The following is a 23,162-nucleotide window of genomic DNA, read 5'->3' on the forward strand; positions in this document are numbered from 1 at the left end:
AAGATGACCGTTGTTACGTCGGACGGTACCTACCCTTCAGACACCAGATCAGTCAGGAGCCTTGCAAACCCTCGACATTTTACCTGTGTTGAATAAATCTGCCGTTTTGTTTCGAAACGTAGGCACGGGCACACGAGAGACAGTCACGTTTATAATCTGAATTTAAAAGGTGAAGCCAACTGTATCAGGGCGCCTTCGATTATCCTGAGCGCAATGAAAAGTGCCTATCTGCATGATGCCGGCTTGCATGGATCGTATATCTTTTCATGTCCTCGACTTTCTTAGAAGAATACCACACGTTACCTAAGTACACATCAGCTGGTAATAGCACACATTTTGTCGTGTTCCTTTGACCGTGTTTTGTCAGCGATATGGCCTCATTAAATAAGGGTGTTAATTTTATCCGTTAGGATTACCGCACTGAAAGTACTCTCGTCAAAGTTAGAAGGGTGTTATAGTTTTATGTGACCCTGCCATCACGGGCACATTCGAAGCTCCTGGTCATATATGTCGTTTATTCGAGAAAAAAAAACGCTTCATAATTTTCACGAATTTTTTAAACCAGTCCCTTTGCACAATCTGTAAGCTTATTTTTTAGTACTGTTAAAAGACATAGGCTTGAATAAATCTAGTTTTTTTTTCGTAAAGTGCTAACTTAAATTTTTCAATTGATCTTGGTTTCCTGTTGCGATAGCCCTGTCGACTACCGAGGTTTGCCGCCTAACGCCCCCTACTTTTCTCAAAGCACCATGCCGTGTCGTGTCGTTTGAAGACCACAGTTGAGGTGCAAAACACGTCCCAAGGAGCGTTCCCTCCTGTGGTCCAACACTCGCGTTCTTTGCCACCCCGATACAGAAACTATACAGCTAGCAGCAGCAGCAGCAGCTGCAACAACAACAACATCAGCCGCTCCATGTGCACGTACCGCTTCACGCCATATGCAGCTAGCGGTGAGCGACCGCGACGCCGCTGCGTCAGGCTGATCTCGGGGCTGCGGCACAACGTGACCGAGAAGAAATGACGCAGCTTTGAAGCTTTGCTATTTTTTTTCTTTTTTTTCTCAAGAGCAAACGTCCACTTTTCACAGCTTTATGTTTCACCTTTCGTTGCTTCCTATCTGTACCTCAAGAAAATGGTCACAGCCGCCACTGAGGGCCACATTCTCGTTGGTTTCTTGATCCTCTTCCCCGACTTTGCTTCAATCGCCCCCCTCCTCCTGTAGCGCCCTTTTCCCTTGCTCACCCATCACGCTCAGGAACCATGGCATTTGGCGCTTCTATTTATCTCTGTACCTTTCGGTCAAGCCATGGGTTAAGTTGCACCAAGCAGTTATCGCAGCACACTTTTACCCTTTCTTACCCCTACATCTTCCTTGAGCGAGAGGCGTTGGGGGACGAACGTGATCCATGCTGTGAACATCCCTCTTTTCTTCGTCTTGTCGGCTACAGTATCACTGGCCTCCCATCGTATAGGCTGTTACCCACGCCGTTTCCTTTCTACTTGCTCCCCTTCCTTCAAGTCTTCCGGCGTCATTTTCTCTTTTCTTCTTTGTTGTTCTGTTCATTGTTGTTTCCCGAATGCCGGCACCTCTCTCCCAGCTAGAGCGAAAACTGTTTCGTATAAAAAAGAAGCTGCCATTCTCCCGCAAGGTGATGGTCCCCGGATTTCTCGGGGCACTCAGTTTTTCGCGTCGTTTGCCTCAACTGTCGGGTGAAACGCCAAATGACCTCAGTCTGGCGCATGTGCTGGGCCCCGCTGCTTTCGCAAACCAGCAACGAGTTGAAAACGTGATCTCTGAGAGCTGTTTATTGATGTAGGCGTAAATACAGCCACATAAAGCTTTTCTGTGCCCTTTGCAACTTGCAACCTTTCGCGCCGACCAACGAGTCACATTGTTCTCGGGCCCTCCTTGAATTAGGAGCTGCTAGCGTAGCGGCTTTTGTCTGTTACGCTTTATCGCCCGTCATTGCAACCAATCTTAGCTCTCGTAGTGCAGGTGAATTACATCGTTGACGCTTCGTTGAAAGTTTTGCAATTGCTCGCTATATATGACGTGGTTTGTTTACTCCAGGTATACTCTTGATACGCGTGACGCGCGTCTAAGTTTCTCGGCGTGGTGCCAAACGCGAATCAAAATGTTCTACAACCACGATGGTTTGATGTGGTTTGGTTTCGCCGGCGTAAAATGAATGAGCCTTTCATATGTAATGTTATCAATCTATTATCTGTAGGGACAGCACTGAAAGTCAATATAGTCCCCTTCAGATGACATTAAGGAAAAAAAAACAGCGGACACAGTTGAAGACAAAATGAAATGGCAATCGCGAACTGCAGTTCTTTTCTGTCTTCTCCATACACGAAGTTGTTTTCCATGTTCATTGCAACACATAAAATTTGTAATGACCTAACAACGGGAATCAACACCTGCATTTAATTATTCCGCTGCTGAATTGTCGCCTATTATCTTGGAGGCCAACCAAGGACAGGCTTTGTAGTTTATTGTTTTTTTTCTTCCTTTCTTTTGAGTATTGTTTACTTTTACTATTTTGGCCACACTTGCGGGTCCATGGGCCGGAAGGCCACTTATTGTTGAGTCAATTACGTCGGGCATTTTGAGTGACAGTAGTGTGCATGCTCGATTAGGAATGGAACAGCACGGTCGACCATAGTGCAGACCGAAAAAAGCAGGCGCACCCCAAGAAAACGGGGAGAGAGTCGGTAAAACCGCGTAATTGTGCTCATTTGCGGCGGTATGCCAGGTAAGTGCGCCGATTCTGCCACGCTGCTGGAGGCGGTTCACTTTGAGCGCATAAATACTAGAAACAGTGTGCTTGTTCCGGAGCCCTAGTATTAAATGCATTATTTTCGAGTGTGCCTCCTCCCCTTCTCGCGATATTTTCTACAGTCTATCGTTTTCTGGGAAATGAAAGGGCAGTGTATCTTCCCACTATCTTTTTAATAAAATAAAAAATAAACGAAGTAGATGTAGACAAATGAAAATACGTCAGCCGAGTGCAGGACGTGTACCACAATAACAGCGGGAGCTGGCTGAGTGGCCTCCGGAGTCTTTGTACGCTACAAGTACTTCAGGAAGCGTATACTCTGAGCACGGATGCGAGGTGCCCTGTGGCCAATAAATAATCGCATTTTGCGAAGAACCGTTGCACTCGATACGAACTAATAAGGCAATATGCGCATACTTGTACCCTCGCATGGTGTTGTCGCTCCGATGAATGGTGATGAGGATGAAACGAATAATTGTGGCGTTGCCTTTCTTGGTGGGTTGGAAGCTTTAAACCACCCACTCATCAATCAATTCGCCTGGGGTGTAGCCTAGGGTGATACTACTCTGCTGCCCCAATGTTAGATCTGTTAGCGCGGTTTCTCGTCATACATCATGCTTGTATAGGTTTTCCTTCCTAAAAGAGCATCAAGCATTGGCGTGCTTTGTGTGAGAACCTGTTGCTTTCCAAGCAGAAATCAAAAGTTAGAAACCACCTGGAACTCCAGTGTTTTCCTTTTCTTTTTTCTCGGTGCACGTGAAAGCGGCGTTGGACACCAGTGGTGGCGGCAGACAACTGCGCCATTAAAAGTGGTCGCGGTTGTCGGCTTCTAGCAGCCTACGCTACAAAACGCTGGCGCATATAGGTAAATTAGTGGAAATCAACGTCAATGTTGTTCTTTATTTACACCGTGGTGGTGATGTTTATAGAGTCCAGTCCCTTCTAAGTACGCCACCGTGATCCGGGATGAGACCACAGACTAATTTTTTAAGCCCCAGATTCTCGCGAAGCAACGCGAGTGCTTGCTGAAAACTCGAAGCTCTTTAAACGACCCAACCATGAAACGAAAAATAGTGATCCACACCGTGTTTCGCTGCCATCGTACAGGCTTCTCATCACATTTCATGTGGCGACCCCGTTGCTCCTCACGTCTCGTTCCACCGCGAAGACAAACTTGCCGCAAAGACAAGAGAACGGCTGCGTCTATACGTGACACGTCGATCTCGGAATGGCCTCGGAACAGCGAGCGCTGTTTTCGCGGCAGCCGCATGTTGTGTATACAGCGCGTCCGAATCGAACATCGATTCCGTCCAAGAAGCGGTTCATAAAGAAGTGTAGGAGCCAATTTCATCCTCCCAGAGTTCTCCATATCATTCGACAAGGCAAATTTGAACCTGACTCTAGACGGGCATTCTCTTTCTTTGCGCTTGCGCGAAGTGAACAAGTTTCGACTTTTTTTTTCTCTCGCTAAGAAATATGGAGGCTATCCACTTTCTGAAGCCCAGGCCGTTTCAGGTTCAGTAAGCGTGGCCCCTGTTCGTCGCGCACAAAGCACTTCTACACGCGATCTCCAGAAAAAAAATAGAGCCCCGAATTTGAAATGCGGCTCATACAGGGCATACCCACCCGGAACAAAATATTCTTGCTCACTGTATCTTCGCTTGATCTTCTGCCGCTGTTACGTTTTGCACGCTTCGTCTGTATACATGCCGCTTTTGTGTGCGGGAAAAGTGTCAGCTGTTTCTTCTTTTGATGGACGGAGAGAGGTTGTCTATCGACGATAACCCTGTTTGTCCACCGATGGCACATTTTCGAGAATCCGTCGTAAATCATAGAGACCCTGCGCTAACTCCCGTTCGCATTACCCCCTCCCACCTTCTCACCCATACCCTCTTTTGTTTGTCATTCGGATAAAACGGAAAGAAATAAAAAAACAAAGTGGGTCTGAATAAGACGACCTTTAGGTGACGAAAATAACTTACATTGAGAAGGTGCCAGGTCATAGTCAAGAAAAAAGCATACCTTTCAATTTTGACGCGCGATACAACACACAATTACTGTTTAGCCACGGCCAGGTAGAAAAGCAATTATGCTAAAAAATAGTTAATATTGCGAACAGGGTACCACAGTGTCGCGATGTTAGAGTAAGCTGGGTGGAGGTAACTTTACACGCATTTGTAACAGCGTTCGTATATATATATATATATATATATATATATATATATATATATATATATATATATATATATATATATACATATATGAGACTCGCGAGCGAGAAAATGTTTGAGGTGTACATGAAAACATAATGTTTCTTGAACTTAGTTCCGAAATGAATGGTCTCTGTCTATGCTAGCAGATTTTTAATGACCACTCATGCCTAACCTTCCATCGAATATATCGATTCCGCCGTGATTTCATCTTTAATCGTTTGGTTTCAATATCTTGTGCTCCTAGACTGCCTAATTCATGAGTGTTTTAAGAATGCACGTGCATTGCACCGTTTTTTCTTCCATAATTATGCATACGTAATGGCCCACTTTGAAAGAAACTCCAAAACGTTCCTGAAGTTACATGTTTAAAAAATTCTTGCAAGAGATTTGAATGCTAGTCATTACGCTGTGAGGTGACCCAGGGCCTTTCAGGTAGAACAGTGATTTATGCCTTCTCTGCAAGGATGTTCAAGTTCCTTTTTGTTCATTCAGCTTCACTAAGTTGTTACAAAGTAACAACCCCGGCAGCAGCCAAAGGAAAGCGGACGGACGAAAATCTGTGGCCGCTTGCCCGGATGTCACCAGGACTGATTTTCTCCGCGCGATAAAGTTGGCTGGTTTGGCCGTGGATATTCAGGGTCCGAGACTAGCACGCACCGTATCGCGTAGTGTTGCAAGATGGCGAAGCAGCCATCGTCGATTGGCGGATTGGTCTAGGAAACGTGGTTAGTCTGAACAGCGGTGCGTCCTCACTGCCTCTCCGCTTAGAAAGTCTGTATGTCCACTTGGGTGCTTCGCATTTGGTGTGCCCATGTCTTCAATGCTGGAAACAGCATCGGATCACATAGCATAGCGAGAAAACCATCTAATCTTTAAGAAAACTTAGCGCGTTTACGGTGTCCTTGCGTAAATGTTGACATCTGGACAGTTCCTTTATTGAACACATGATATGCATATATGAAGTGCATGTTTGCACATCGTACGTCCCACATGATTGCGCGAATAACAGCGGTGTTATGCAAGATCGCCTATCAGCTTTGTGCAAACTGCAAAACAGGTCGACTTCAGGTCAAAATATTCTGTCATATCTGACATATAAACCATGCCGCGAATTCTGTACATTTTGCAGGAAGCTCAACAGCCATCATCTGGCCAGTACCCAGGAGCACCACCACTTTGCGATCACAGTGTCGTTTGTTGTGCGGCTGTCGATCTGGTGTGCGACACTCATGTGGAGCTGCGCGAGAAATGTGGAGTCGAGGAGGAAACTTTATTTTCATCCGGAATAGTAATAACAAGAATTTTCTATCGTGAAAAGTCTAAAGTTACTCCGATAAGCTGGTTTCTTCAGTATGGAACCGACAGCAAGTGAGGAAAATATTGGCGCGGCGGCAACATTGTGATGCTCCGAGACAACGTTCCTCTTCGCCGCGCGACCATCTACGTGAAGGGTAGATTTGGCACAGGTACAACAGATGACCTCCATGTGCCGAATTTTCATTTCGTACTGTAGTGCGTTTAGACGTTCAGACGAGGAAATATTAGCACGACCGGCACAACATTGCATACTTGTGAATTAAGGGTGACATAGAATGAAGAGCCGGGATCTTCATTTCAGCTGATAAACGTACAAACAGTTGAATCATACAAATATTCAACAAAGAGTGCAATGCAATATAGTACGCCACATAGGTCAGTTGACTTTTATGAAAATTGTGCAAAAAAGCATGTCGCTGATGTTGCATAGATGATTCGGGCGTCATCCCACTAGGACGATAACAGGGGGAGTAATGGTACATAAAAGTATGATTGTTAGCTCACTTCAGAGCGTGAAAAGGAATGCTTGTCGCTTTCTTTTAAAGCCATCAGCTCGTAAAACAACACTCTGCATAGATAGATAGATAGATAGATAGATAGATAGATAGATAGATAGATAGATAGATAGATAGATAGATAGATAGATAGATAGATAGATAGATAGATAGATAGATAGATAGATAGATAGATAGATAGATAGATAGATAGATAGATAGATAGATAGATAGATAGATAGATAGATAGATAGATAGATAGATAGATAGATAGATAGATAGATAGATAGATAGATAGATAGATAGATAGATAGATAGTGTTCACGCGCTTCCTAGCAGTAGGGCCAACTCTTGTGTGACAGACCAGGTACTTGCTGAGATGTGTGTGGTTCAGGAAGTGATGTCTTACACACATTTATGTTATCAAAAGTTGCGTTGCTATAGAAGCTTGGCCGAGTGATATGGCGGGAAAGGCTAAAGAACGCAAAATGTTCTTGGTTATGATGAGGTTCACTTTCTTCCTCTTGCATTCGAAAGTAGTAGAAAAGTTGTAGGTCATACTTTACTACAACCCCGTTAATTCAGACGAGCCTTGGAACGCGCCAAGCAAGAAGAGCCGCAAATGTGTGACGCCAAGGAGTGAAAATGGCGTTCACGAAGATGTCAAAAGGCCCCGCATCTTCGGAAAGGCATGGTCGCTAGCCAAAACTTTACCACAATGACCTAGTTAGTGACCAATGCTTTAGTGGCTGGCACAAACGTTATTCGTTTTTTATTTTACTCGCTGTACGCGACCAGAGCGGGCACGATGTATTATAGCGTCAACAGCGACTGGGGTGAATGCCGCGCCGAGCAGTAGTTTCTGTTCTGCGCATACCGTCATAACTGCATAGTCGACATTCACAATTGTGCATTTGCGAGCCATGTTTTTTCAGCAGCAGATGTGTTGCTCAGCGGTTTCGTTTCGACTCTAGACGTAGACCACGTGCTTGCCCTCAGAGCTGGGTACACCTAGCGATTGTGTCGCTAGCGACTACAGTTTCTTGCGCACAGGATGCAGAACTCCGCAGCTTCGTTTGGACTTCGAGCAATGTGTGTGCAACGGCACAAAAACATTAGAGGACCCTCAAGCTTCGTCTTTAACAGCTGAACGTGATAGCAACATACTGTCTTCAGTGCGTATTTCAACAGCTTTTTGCAAACGTTTCCTTGTATGATGTTACTCAAGTAGTTTATATTGCGGAGTAGAACAGTGTAATGGATAAAATGAAAGGACAGTTCCTGACGAAGGCAGGCTCTCCCGCTGAAACGTTGCTTATTTCATATATATATATATATATATATATATATATATATATATATATATATATATATATATATATATATATATATATATATATATATATATCATACCTACTTACTCTGACGAAGGCCGTGCCACGGCCGAAACGTTAGTAAATACGATCCTTTTCTTATGTGCTATCTTCAAGTTAATTCAATATATATATATATATATATATATATATATATATATATATATATATATATATATATATATATATATATATATATATATATATATATATATATATCGCTTCTTGAGACACAGCTAAGTATTCAGCGGCTATGCACGTTTTGCAGGATCTGTACCGTTTGCCATAATGTGTTCGAGGTTATCTGTACCCTGTACTTGTGATTACGTTTCTTGCTTATTTGTGCGTGAGAAACGCGGGGCACGTTTCGATCTGCTTTCATATGTTCGCGTGATCTTCCATCTGTTGCTATCACGTTCATTGCTTCGCCTTTGCGGAAAAGCTGTGACTTTTTTTATTTGCATCTGTTTAAATTTTTTGGTCTATGCACAAGATAATGAATATTCGCTCAGAACCAACCCAGCCCAAGTTGACTCCCAAGCCGACACCAAGGCTGACGCCAGATTTCTGTAAAACTACCTCTTCAACGCTATCACGTTAGTAACAATATGCGATAACATCTGATATGAACAGTTCAAGGGTAAGAACATTGAGAAGTACGGACTTGAAAATTTGAGGATAAAAAATGTCTTGCGCATGTTGCACAGCATTCCGTAGTTTTGAAGTCGTGGGTCTGGTACTATCGCTACTATTTTGTCTTGCACTCAGTTTCAGCTTCTCTAATGATATGTTCCAGATTGTGATTGAAGGAAGTATTTCTTTGCAAAATTGTTGAAGGCTTGAAGTTTTCTTGAATACTAGGCACTGGAGCCGAATTCCAAAAACTGTGGTAATGCTGACGAAGGCCTAAAATACTTTTTTAAGTGCCTGTGACACGGAACCACAGCACTCTGAGGCAAATCCATTGCTTAGTTAAGGTTGGTATTTGATTGATATGTGGGGTTTAACGTCCCGAAACCACCATATAATTATGAAAGACGCTGTAGTGGAGGGCTCCGGATATTTCGACCACCTGGGGTTCTTTAACGTGCACCCAAATCTGAGCACACGGGTATACAACCTTTCCGCCTCCCTCAGAAATGAAGCCGCCGCAGCCGGGATTCTATCCCGCGACCTGGGGGTGCACAGCCGAGTACTTTAGCCACTAGAACACCGTGGCGGGGCTTTGTTAAAGTTGTTTGGCTCTGCACTGTTGACGATAGGAAAAAAAAACTTGGCCCATGGCCAACATTGGCGCGAGAAAAAGGGCACTTGTAGCTGTTGAGTTGCATGTAAAAAAATAAAATAATCAAACACCCGCTTGATGTTCATTGTTGAAACCAGTCTTATCTTATAGTAGTATATTTTTATTTATTTTTATTTACAAATACTGCTGTCTCACAGTTCGAGACATTGCAGGAGTGGGTCCATAACAGTGAATACACACTAAACTAACAAAACACATGGTTTGGTAGTTCATTCAAAAAACTATTGGTAGGCAACTTTCGGAGAGAAACATCCAGATTATTCCACAATTCCACTGTGAAAGGAAAAAATGAAAACTTAAAACAATCTAGAAATAGCATGAAGGGTGTGATGTTAATGGGGTTTGACCTGCGAGTGTTTGCAACGGAGTTGGCAAAGGAAAAGGGCATGTCAATGGTGATTATCTTGTTCACGATTTTATGTAAAGTGCCGATACGCTCGCAAGTACGTCTCTGTTCAAGTGATTTGAGTGATAGACGTACAGCGTGTGACGAAGGCGAAAAATTGTGATCATAACGGTGATATATGAATCTTATTGCTTTTTTTTGAACACCTTCCAAGTGTGCTATGTCGCATGCGCAGTGAGGTGACCAGACAGCGGAGGCGTATTCAAGAACAGGCCGTATCAGGGATTTGTATGCTGTTAGTTTGCATTCGTGAGTTGCATCATTTAACGTTCGCTTCAAGAAGCCCAATTTTCGGAGCGCTTTCGAGCAGATTAGCTTTATATGTTTATGCCATTTTAAGTTCGGTGAGAATGTTACGCCAAGATAATTGTATTCGTTGACATGCTTCATGTTCTGGCCATAGGAAAAACGTAGGGGTTCCTTCTTGTTTGTGAATGTCATGCTTACCGTTTTGTTAAGGTTTAGTGCCATTTGCCACGTTGAGCTCCAGGTACGGAAAGAAGAAAAAACATTATTTAACTGTATTTGGTCACGGGAGGTACTAATACAAGAATAGAGGACACAGTCGTCGGCGTATAGACGGAGTTTGACCTTTGTATTTTTTGTTATTTCGACAACATAGTTGAGATAAATTAGAAAAAGAAGAGGCCCAAGGACCGAGCCCTGCGGCACACCTGATGTGACAGGGAGGGATGACGAATGCGAATTGTTAAACGCGACAAACTGCTGCCTTAAATTTAGGTAATTTGAAAGCCAAGATAACAAGCGAATGCCGTGAGTGCCGCGCAGAAAGGCTTTTAATTTGGGGAGGAGTTTATTGTGGCAAACAGTGTCAAACGCTTTCGAGAAGTCAATAAAAATGGCGTCCACTTGACCGCGATCGTTTAAAGTCGAAGCGATGTCATGCGTAAACCCCAGCAACTGCGTGACTGTTGAAAATCCTGCACGAAAGCCATGTTGATTTTGGGAGAGGAGGTTGTTTTCAGTTAAATATGTGACTTTATGTTTGTGAATAATGTGTTCAAGAAGTTTACAGCAGGTGCAGATTAATGAAATAGGTCGATAGTTTGGAGTTACTTGTTTGTCGCCAGATTTGAACACCGGAACAACTTTTGCATTTTTCCAAATCTGCGGTACAATTCCTGTTTCAAGGAATTGTACGGTATATGCGTAAGGTATATGCGCAGATTATGCTGAATTTTCTTACGTATTGGTTGTTCATGTATGCCGTAATGTGTATGGGAGTAGGTACGTCAGCCATTTTATGTTCAAGGCTTCGCACGCCACGGGGGATCAGTGGTTGCAGTGCCCAGCTGCTGACACAAAGGCCGCGGCTTAGATCCCGTCCAATCCAGTCGCATTTTGATTGATGCAAAAGGCGAGAGGCCCATGTCCTATGCAATCGCAGCGCAGGTTAATGATCACATAGTGATCAATGTAGGACGTGAAACCTCAGATATTACCGATATATCCAAGACTCCATTTTGAGCCTCTTTCGTACTGCACACGAAAGTGAAGCCAAATTCACAAAACTTGTATTTTGTATTGGATATATATTCTAATCGGCACCTTGGTTCGCTAGTGATATTACCCGCATCATGATATGCTGAAGTATTATCTTACTAAAATTTAGGGTGAGATATTTTGGTAGATACAAGCCCGAGGCCCACACTGACAGAAAATCGTCGTCTGCTCGTTTCTCGCAAGAAATTTGAAAGGAAATGCGTATGGTTTTAAAAGGAATAAACCTTTGCAGTAGACAAAAATTGATAATTTTTAGGGTTGAATCACTGGTCCAGCACATTCCCAGGGTAGTCACTCTACCATCTGAGCTCACTATAGAAGGCTAAATTATCGCTAAATGAGAGCAAAATGATTCTTGACTCGAAGCACCCAGTGCTGGGACACTAAACACGGGAAAGTAGTGCTGCGCAAGCCCGGAAGGTGGCGATATTATGGTTACTAGTTCAGGTGGTGTACAATGACCACCCTAGAATAGCGCTGGTCCTGGATTCATATCTCTGGGCATGATAAATTTTTGGGCGCGTGAGAGGCTTTCTTTTCAAGAAACCCGTATAAAGTTTCTCTGTAACATAGGGCTACAAATGTGTTCATTATATTGCTTTCTTTTGTAGACATCATTTCACAAAACATACTGCGTAACTGATCTTAAAAAGGCACTATCACTCCGTAATCCAGCCGAGTGACAACTTACGAGAGCTCTTCCATGGAGCATTTACACAGTTTTGCTTGTTATTGGATGTTGGCTGTACGAGCACCCGTTAACGACGGGTAGCGTTTATGGTTTTCGTGAGTGCATAGAATATGCCGGGATGTATCGCACTTACTCAAATGTATTGCGACTTTTTTTCAAACTTGAGCCACCTAAAGTTGATCTTCATGTTACAATTGAATGCAGAAATCGCTATTCCTTTTTCTCGGGCGCATTATTAAAGTCACTCATTGCGTCACAAATGTGGTCACGTTACAATAGAGCAAATGTCGTATTCCTTTTAGTTTAGGAATAAACACCAGATATAACATGCTGTTTCAAATCTACTGGACTGTATGTGGTTCACAAATAAAACAAATACTGCTTCCTTCTCTTTTCATCATACTTATTTTCTGTCTGCCCACTTGACTCTCACCCAGTACAGGAGCGGTTTAAAAGGGCTGACAACTGCTCTCGTTGGTAGGAATTCATAATGATGATACAGCGCCATGAAGCAAGCTACGAGAAAGCACGCGAAACACAAACGGGGAAATCAGGCGCTTGGGTTTTGCGTGTTCTACGCACACACAAACACACTCACTCTTCACTCAACCAGACAGAGAGAGAGAGAGAGAGAGAGAGAGAGAGGAAGGAGGAGCGCTAATTAGAGAATACTGGCTGTAGATCAGAGTAGTGTCTGGCGGCCCACCTATAGTATGCTGATGTCTTTTCTCGCGTATACGCCTTGCTTATGGTGGGGCCGTTTCGTAATTATTAACAAAACAGGTGTAGCGCTGGCTAGACGTTTGTAGCGTTTCCTTTGTATGACACCTGTCTTCAGTTGTTAGTGCCCCCTTTTTTTCACGTGAAGAATTTTGTGAATTTCAGTGATGTCTGACAGTTTTCTCTACATTTCAATAGTTCAACTTACAGCACTTGAAATTTTGAGCTCAAAAAAGCAGCCGATTTTTGTTGCGTGGTTCTCTACCACCGCCACTACCGCCCACATGTGTCCGTCGCAGCTATGGAGGAATGCAACCGAGGTTTGAAGTAGATTCAAGCCCAGAATTGCCGCGTGGCACGGAAATGATCTACCAAAAAGCTGTGCCGATGCTGGTAACATACTTAAAAAAAAAGATCATATACCAGTCTCATAAATGTCGAGAAAATGCATTAACAGATTTTACGTTGCCCAACAATCGAGTAGAATCACACGATACGTTGCGCCATGTAACATGCGTAATAAGTAGTTGGATTGAAGCTTTCAAACCATTACAATAGGCTCACCCATAATTCTTAATTAACCTCGTCATCATCCACCAAAGCAACAACAAAGTGTGTTGCTACGTTGGTGTGTGTAGGACCTTAGAAATGCGCCGAACTCGCGTCGCTGCATCGTGTAATGCAATAATTTGCTGCGTAGACGGCACTGAAACGGCTCTTACAGTGTGGGCACCCTCAGAAAGGTGAAGTGCTTTCTATAAAGGCCCCTCCTCTGGCTTACCCTGCGAATGTGGTGTGCGTTTGGAGCAAGCGAGGCTTTCATCACTTTTTTTCAGCGCAAATATCTTCATGTCATTTTAAAGTGTGATACAAAGAGGAGGAGCTGGTTCCAACGTCTCCCACATAAGGAATCATACAAATAAGAGGTGTCCTGCTGCCTCAATAAGTAAGCCATTGATATATGGGGTTTAACGTCCCAAAACCACCATATGATTATGAGAGACGCCTGAGTGGAGGGCTCCGAAAATTTCGACCACCTGGGGTTCTTTAACGTGCACCCAAATCTGAGCACATGGGCCTACAACATTTCCGCCTCCATCGGAAATGCAGCCGCCGCAGCCGGGATTTGAACCAACGACCTGCGGGTCCACAGCCGAGCACCTTAGCCACTAGACCACCGCGGCGGGGCACGATAAGTAAGCCAAGCCTCAGTGGGCAGACACAGTGATCACGCATGCGTAGAATACGTTGCTGTGATACATGGCACAAAAAGGCGGCTGATGATTGAATTGAGGCGAGTTACAGCGAAATGAACACCACGTCATGCATTGCAAGTAAATCAGAAACTTTAATCTCCTCTCGCCAAAAAAAAAAAAAAAACCTGCACTCGAGCTGAAAAAAAAGGCGCCAGTTCCGACAAAGCGACCATCTCTTTGCGTTTGCGTCTGTGACCAAGACCAGAAACGCGCGTGATTGAAGAAACTTTTCAGTTTTTGTCAAGACGCCCCTGCTGCAACAAGTTGAAAGTGGAGCCTTTGAACTACGTAAAACTCGAGGCGCATTCCAATCGAAACGGCAGTTTACTAAAAACTTGTTCTCCTCCCCTTGTGTTCTGAACGTGCTCTCATACATGATAGATGAACATACATTCCCTTTATTCAAGTTTGGCACGCTGTTTTCAACGAATTTACCGGCTTCGAAAACCGGATCACGCATGAACTACGTATGTAGAACAAGCCTTACAGAATCAATTTTCTTCGAAAACGTTTTTCGAACGCTCGAATAACCATGAAGTGTTCGGAAAGAGTGGTGCTTTTATGCAGCTCCTGCACTTATCTTTGTTTTTTATTGGGGAGGGGGGAAGGTTGCAGCCACTAAATGCGTCGGCTCTTGATACGCTAAATTTCAGGACCAGAGGTCACAAAGTTTATTCATGTGTGCACCACGCATCTAAGCGGTGACTTTCGCCAATTGCACGTTCAACGTCATGGTTCGTTTGCATAATTTATTTGGAGCATCCTTAGTTTGATTCCTTGTGGATGTATGTGAATAATAATAATAATAATAATAATAATAATAATAATAATAATAATAATAATAATAATAATAATAATAATAATAATAATAATAATAATAATAATAATAATAATAATAAATTATTATTATTATTATTATTATTATTATTATTATTATTATTATTATTATTATTATTATTATTATTATTATTATTATTATTATTATTATTATTATTATTATTATTATTATTATTATATAACTCGAGGCTCACAAATTCATTAATGTCACACACAAAACAAAGCGGACTCAAGGCATTATTCATCATAACTTGAACGAGCTACAAAAAAAGAGAGAGAAGAAGCATTCTTTCCCAAGCGGGAATTACTCGCCCGTGCAATGCCCGCTCGCACCAAATTAGAATGAAGTTTTTTTTTTTTTGCAACATTAGTCCTATTCAACCGAGGAGAGTTGGCTTCAGTGGTTGTTTTTTTTTTCAGAAGCGCGATATATGCATATATATCACCACTCAGTCAATATTGAAGCTTCTTGGAGGCAAATTCATGTGAGCAGTGTGCTGGCGCATGATTCCTCCGTAGCTATTTTTCTTTCGTTGCTTTCTCACCGCTCAAGTGACTAGCACGAGAACTTCACTGCGAGGGCAATTCAACTAAGCATTTTGTTATCGAATGCGTAAGCCACTGCGCATCTTACATCCTAGACAGCCGACCTCTCTACCTTTCTGTAAATAAATTCTCTCTCTCTCTCTCTCTCTCTCTCTCTCTCACACCCTAGACAGAAATAGCTGAACTTTGAGAAATTCTTAAGACAGGAAAGACAAGCATACGGCGTTTCTTGGGCGCATCGGCACGGCGTCTTTTGTTTTTATCCTTGTCATACACGCGCCTACATCGAGTGATGGCTGCGCTGCGTAATGAAAAGTTAAGCGCGCAAAAGTGAGGTGGGCTTGCGCGTTCATCACTCGGCGGTAAACAAAGGAGCCAGCGTAATATTCCTTCGGCTGCCCTTATCGAACCGGCAACTGTTTGTGCGTCGTGTCGAATTGACGGAGACGCAACGGGACTCCGGAGTGATGATGGCTTCGTCGTGCACGCTCAGTTTCTCGCCGGTGCAAAACAATCTCTTATACTATATATATTCTGACAAATGCTACAAAAAATAAAAAAGAGGAAAAAATTAAGTAGGGACGAGAGTGATTTGCTGAGAGTGCATGCAAATCGAAGCCGAAATACCACCAGCTGAGTTGCGCGCATCCTTGTATTTTTTGTTTTCATCGCCGAAGTTCAGGTTCTCTTATTTTAACAGTAGGATGAAGCGGAAAATGTAAATGAGGGTATAGGGATGAGTTTGTCATAAAAACGCACCGAACTCCATGATGAACGCAAGAGGAAAAAGAGATGCCTGCCGGGTTGAACCTCAATGGTCGGGGCCGTAGAGCATGAAAATTCAGCAACGTGGCTATCAGCTTGGCGCCTCATTGATTAGGTGCTTGGGCATGCGAGTGTTGGGAAAAAGAAGTGTAAAAGCTGCAGCTGCCCCTCGACTGTTTGTGAGTGAGCGCACAGACGTGCAACAACCAGAGCGTGTAAGCTACATTAATTCGGTAATTAGGGGAAGCGAGATGAATTGAAAAGTCTCAGTGCACCGTTGTTCCTTTTGTCATCATCTAATGTCGATGAGTGACCCCTTTTAGAAAAAATATTTCAATCAGAGCCTGACATTTGCTGTTGCACTTTACCCTTGTTCCGCATAATCAATTCAAACAACATAAGTTTTCACATGAATAACACCAGCAATGGTATTGCTGTTACGCCATAGCACCAATAGCTAGGAATTATTATAAAACGTGAAAACAAGAAATTGTTAAGCGAGAATTGTACACTGATATCATTTATTAATGACTGTGCAATGAACCAACAACTACTAGGTCAGAAATCTCTTATAAACAGGCAAAATATCTAAAAAAACCCTTTAACCAGAAACATTCGTTCAAACAGATGATCCCGTATTCACAAAATGTCTTGCGTGCTCAAATGCCTGTGAAAAGCAAATAAAAACAGTCGGCTAACAACAACGACAGACATATGAGCAAAGATCGTTTAGCAATGAAAGAAAACAAGAAGCACCTGTTAGATCAAACATTAGCAGAACCTCCCCACTTGTTTAAACATTTACGTTTTGGACTATACTGGTTTCTTGATCAGGCTTGTGTTCCGAACAAAAACTGTACTCCCAATTCAAAATGTAGATGTACAGCAGAAAAAAGTATAGCGTAAGTTATTTTTGTGAATCCGTGGCCCAGGTGATGAAGCCATATACAGGGTGTTTCAGTAAAGAAGCACCAAGGAATAAAAAATAAAAAAAAGTAGTGCTGAGCGTCTCCAGCTGGCACAGTATTGTTCTTAGCTGAATGTAGCACCTCATAATGTTTTTTGAACCACCAATCACGGTAATTGCCAAAAATTGCTTAATAAACTTTTTAAATGCTGACTCTAGAAAAAAATTTAATTGAAGATTTGTAGCTCTTATGCAGAAATAACAAAATTTTCAAGTTACGGTAAGATAACAATGCTGGTTAATTTTTTTCCAGGCTCCGCCGTGGTGGTCTAGTGGCTAAGGTACATGGTTGCTGACCCGCAGGTCATGGGATCGAATCCCAGCTTCGGCGGCTGCATTTTCGATGGAGGCGAAAATGTTGTAGGCCCATGTACTCAGACTTGGGTGCACGCTAAAGAACCCCAGGTGGTGGAAATTTCCGGAGCCCTCTACTACGGTGTCTCTGATAATCATATGGTGGTGTTGGGACGTTAAACCCCACATATAAATCAATCAATCAATTTTTCCTAGGGTTTGTTTAAAGTGCGCAAAATTCAAAAATACCACTTGATTGCCGCATAACGCGCGGCGCTTTGAGGCCCTCAAATAAAAGTTGAAAGAATTAGCGAAGGCTTCTCATGCACGAAGGTCGCTTGAGTAGGCTATCGGTGACTACGATGAACATTAAACGATAGTTGGGTGGTAGCATAAAAAAAAGGGGGGGGGGGGCAAAAAAAAACAGAAGGACAATAAACGTCAACGAACAAGCGGCTGCCACGTGCATTGCCATACTCAACCGGAGGCGGCATTCGGCGCAGCGCAGGCTTTTTTTTTCTTTTCGGGCCAACGGTGAATATGATGGTGGGGGAGAGGGTGCCATTTTGATGAAGGAAGGATATCAAAAGCACGATGGGAATATGTGGCACTCAGTGTTTTGGACACGCTTCGACGAGAGAAAGTCTTAGTCTGGAATGATGCGTTTCACTAATGAAGAACGTGTGAACACGGTTCTCGCCCTCAGCCGACTGAACGGAAACAGGAGAGAGGTGGGCAGACTATTTCGTAGATGGCACCCAGGAATTCGGGTAAATAGTTCAAAATTGGTTCGAAATAAGGTAACGGTCAAGGAGACAAGCACGTTTCAAAAGCAGCATCAGCGCACAAAAGGTGTGACTGAGTCTCTTTAAACAGGCATTCTTGCTTACATGGCAGCCCATCCCCACGCAAGTGCGCGCGATGTGAGTGCTGAGACCAGCGTTTTCAGCAGTAGTGTTTGGCGCATATTAAAGAGCGGAGGACTCCACACATACCATCTTCACCTAAATCAACAGCTGGAAGACAGAGATTTGCAAAGCCATCTTGACTTCTGCAACTGGATACTCATACAGGAAGAAGGCAACCCCGGCTTCCTGCAGAACATCATCCGGTACGCTGAAGCTCGCTTCTCGCACAATGTAAAAGTCAATGTTCACAATGGTCATTACTGGAGCGCTACGAATCCTCACTCGGTGCTGCAGTCACAACACCAGCTGCAGTGGTATTTCTATGTTTTGTGCGGCATTTACGACGGTAGAATTATTGGCCTGGTCTTTTTCGATGGAACACTCGCCGCAGAACGCTACATTATCTGATGATGATGATATATGGGGTGTAACGTCGCAAAACCACCATATGATTATGAGAGACGCCGTAGTGGAGGGCTCCGGAAATTTCGACCACCTGGAGTTCTTTAACGTGCACTCAAATCTGAGCACATGGGCCTACAACTTTTCCGCTTCCATTGAAAATGCAGCCACCGATGCCGGGATTCAATCCCGCTACCTGCGGGTCAGCAGCCGTGTACCTTAGCCACTAGACCACCGGGGTGGGGCAACGCTACATCCGCGAAATACTAAATGGCCCACTGAGTGACTTCACCTGCAACCTCGCTTTAGCACAGCTTGGGAATATGTGGTTCCCGCAAGACGGAGGTCCTCCGCACAGCTGCACGCGGACTCGAACGTGGCTCGATCGACAATTTCCCGAGAAATGAATCGGCCATCTTGGACCTAGAGAGTGGCCCGCAAGATCTCCAGTTTGACTCCGCTAGATTTCTTTCTATGGGGATACATCAAAGACCACGGCTACCTCGAAGCGACAACGCCCACAAGACTGAACTCTAAAATAGCAGATGTGTGCCACTCTATTACTCCATGAATGCTACGAAACGCAACGGAATATATGCTGACTTGATGTAGATTGTGTATAGGGGCTGCTGTAGGGCTGTTTGACCATGCTATGTAACTGCCCATGACGTCTCAATAAAAGCGCTTTGGACCTTCCAATCCCGCTGATCTCTTTGCAACACTTAGCTTTCCTACTATTTCAGAGTTAGCTATGAGAACACAGAACAGTTTTTTATTTTTTCTGTTTATATACACGACTGCGCTCTAACAGACGGGTAATAAATATTGATTTTTAAATGGATACGAAGTAAGAGCAATAAACTTTTGAACCCACAGCCAATCGTGCCGTATTGCTTGAAAGTATCCAGTAGAGCAATCGCACGTAATCGATGCAGATATGACTAAAAGAAAAAAAAACTTCTGGATTATTGCTGTGGAAGTTTTTATATCCTTTTTTTATCAAAATACCACCCTCTCTCCCACCATCAAGTTTATCGTTCGCCCGAAAAGAAAAAAGAAAGCCTGCGCTGCGCTGAATGCTGTCTGTGGTCGCGTATGGCAATGCACGTGGCAGCCGCTTTTTCGTGGAAGCTTATTGCGTTTGTTTCATTCTTTCACACCCTCTCCTTTTTTATGGGTTTTATACAACCATCGCTTTATGTCCATCGTAGTCACCGTTAGCCTGTTCAAGCGGCCTTCGTGCGCGAGAAGCCTTCGCTAATTCTTTCAACTTACATTTGAGGGCACTCAAAGCGCCACGCGTTAGGCGGCAATCACGTGGTATTTTTTTTTTAATTTCGCGCACTCTAAACAAACAATGAATAAAAATGAACCAGTAGTGGTTATTGTGCCGGTACCTGAAAATTTTGTTACTGCTAGATAATGGCTACAGGTCTTGTATTGAATTTTTTTCTCTAGTTCGTACTTAAAAATTTATTAAGAAATTTTGCTAATTACCATGCTTGGCGGATCAAAGAAAATAGTCCGACGTGCTACATACAGCCAAGAACAATACTGCACTAGCTGGAGATGCGTAGCACTCATTTTAGTTTTTTATTGCTTAATGTTTTTATCTGAAACCCCCTGCAATATGCCCCTGACATGCATAACCTACTCGTAGCGTTGGCTTCCTTGGAAGTGACACGTCTCGTTTAGCCCGAGCTATAGCTCTTCGTTATTTTTCTACCCAGTTTTGTGTTCGCTATAATGTGATGCACCATGCCCCGCCGCAGTGGTCTAGTGGCTAAGGTGGTCGGCTGCTGAACCGCAGGTCGCGAGATCAAATCCCGGCTGCGGCGGCTGCATTTCCGATGGAGGCGGAAATGTTGTAGGCCCGTGTGCTCAGATTCGGGTGCACGTTAAAGAACCCCAGGTGGTCAAAATTTTCGGAGCACTCCACTACGGCGTCTCTCATAATCATATGGTGGTTTTGGAATGCTAAACCCCACATATCAATCAAATGTGATGCCCCATATTGTTTCGGTTTTCTCGGCTCACGAATAACTTGGAGTGCAATTTGTTGTTTGGTGAGTAAATTTGAAATATTTTAGGAAGCATTACATCTTTGTCGTGAAGTTATTACCTTGGCAACTCTCAGTTCAAAAAAGGACGAGTCAGTTATGCTTAAAAGTGAAGCATGCGCGATATTTACAAAAGGTAATATCAGGTGTGAGTTAAGAAACAAAAAGCAAAATAATACTTAAAACCAAATCTAACCGTGCAACGAAAACGTTGTTTTATAAGGCGCAAAAGACATCTTATAGAATAAGTGAAACTCTAGAGAAAGATGAAAATTTTGATTTGTTTGAAAATTCCATTTTAATAGGCCGTGGCTCGGCTAAAGCTTTGTGGCAGTAAATTTTGTTTCTGCTTAACATCCGTTTTGACGTTGAACTAGTGAGCCTGCAGTAACTGCTCAATCGGTGAAAACTGCCGCTACGCACTATAGAGAGTCACTAAATAATTTGTTGAGCCCTTTTCTGCAGGGCCAAGTTTTAAACATCGCACGACTTATTCCAATCTACCTGGCGGTTTAACTATGTGAAGCACAATTTTCTCTACCTCTTTTTATAACTACGTTCTCACACGTCAGACGCGAAATCAGTATGTATGTGAAGCAAGTTTCAAGGTGTTTTATTTCAAAGAGCACAAACTTCTTTGTTGCATTGCCTTTATTCTCTACTTCGTTGTAATATGGCACCTTAGTGGGAGCCATATGGTGGCAGTAAATTCTACAAGTAAACTGGCGGTGAAGTGAAGCAGCATTTTTCAAACTTGCATTAGAGAAAACTACACTAACAACACAACGTGTATGACGTTGACAGTATATACCCCTCTTGAGCAAAAGATAAGACTTAAAAATCATTTCTAAATAATTTTTCGAGTACTAAAGCCAGAACAATCAAGATACTTTCTTTCTGAGCCTAAAGAAAGAAACAAACGTTTTCTCTCGAATTCCTGCGTTGTAATTTTGAAGTAAATACTTCTTTTCTTGCACGTAGATTGCATGGAATTGTTAAGAAATTGCTTAGTTCAATCAAGGGTATGATCAAAATTTCTTTTTTTTTTTGAAAATTTTCTCACTTATTCGAGCAACACTACACGTAGAAGAGCCATACAACTTTGGCATGCTTCAGAAAATTTCCGTATCAAGTAGAACCGGCCCCTACTAACAGGTGTGAATAAAAAAAATCTGAGAGCAGCCATTTATTTCTGGCGGCTGCAAGTTTTCAACATAAAAATGATGGGAAATTTATTGAGAGATTTTGAATCGTTCCCATAGTTGAATGATATGTCAATTTTAATAATTAAAGTGATAGCGCATTATTTCCTAACCAGGTGTAAAGCCATTGAGTGAGGAAGGTCTGAAAAAATACACATAGCAAGATTCCCACAACGAGTCCAAAAATGCTTTCGTGAAATTCCTGAAACTCTATATCTGAGAAACAAGATACTTGTGCTATCAATATTTCCACATGTTAATTCATAACGACATGAATTGTGACTGCAGATATGGTATCTGTATCATCAATGCCACATCCAAGGCAGGTTGTTTGCGTCAGAGTAAGAGGCTCCACAAATTAGACGCGAAAGCAGAACGTGAGCATGACACTACGCATAAATACTTTTATTTCATAGAGCCTCATACTCAAGTATCACCACAAATTTGACAAATTATGCAGTGAATATTATTCAGCCTAGCATTTTTACTAATTTCTCGCATCTATCTCCATCGTTGCGTATTTATATAGGCACCCAAGACAATTCATTGATAAATTATTTTACCAGCTAAAGTTCAGCAAATGTGCGATGTTGTTGACTTCTGAAAATGTAGGCTGTAGTACAAAGTTTCTAAGGTAATGCGCAATACTTCCCTATTTGCTTGTTGCCCATGATAAAAATTCTTCAGCCTATATAAAAGGGTAAATCGTTATGTATTTGTACGTCTAATTTCTCCTGCTGGCTGAATTTCGAAGAGAAGGGTTTTCTTTTTTGGTAAAGGGTGAGACCTAACTCAAATAATGGTTACCTACTGTTACTGCACCTGCGCATTGTAATACCCACTGATGAAGAAATTGATGACAATGCTCCGTACACATTTGCAATCTATGGCAGGTTAATGTAGACAACTAGATTGAGAATGCGAGAAAAACACGAACAGCTGGCGTTTCAAATAAATTTACCAATAGGCACCAAATGGCACACCAGAAAGCAGTCCCCACACAGACAGAAATATTTCTAAGCGAGACACAACGTAGCAGCAACATGTGAGTTTTTGTCAGAGTAAGCTAAACTTTCTTATTGTAAAAGTGACAGAGTT

At 42.8% G+C, this 23,162-nt stretch overlaps 1 long non-coding RNA gene across 1 annotated transcript in view; it reads left to right on the top strand.

Annotated features, from left to right (window-relative positions):
• The window catches only part of LOC142776455 (uncharacterized), a 193,235-nt gene that overhangs the window by 73,030 nt on the left and 97,043 nt on the right, over positions 1 to 23,162 (top strand). The gene's annotated exons all lie outside the window — the stretch shown is intronic.

This window comes from Rhipicephalus microplus, chromosome X, assembly GCF_043290135.1.
Source record: "Rhipicephalus microplus isolate Deutch F79 chromosome X, USDA_Rmic, whole genome shotgun sequence".
NCBI classification, from domain to species: domain Eukaryota; kingdom Metazoa; phylum Arthropoda; class Arachnida; order Ixodida; family Ixodidae; genus Rhipicephalus; species Rhipicephalus microplus.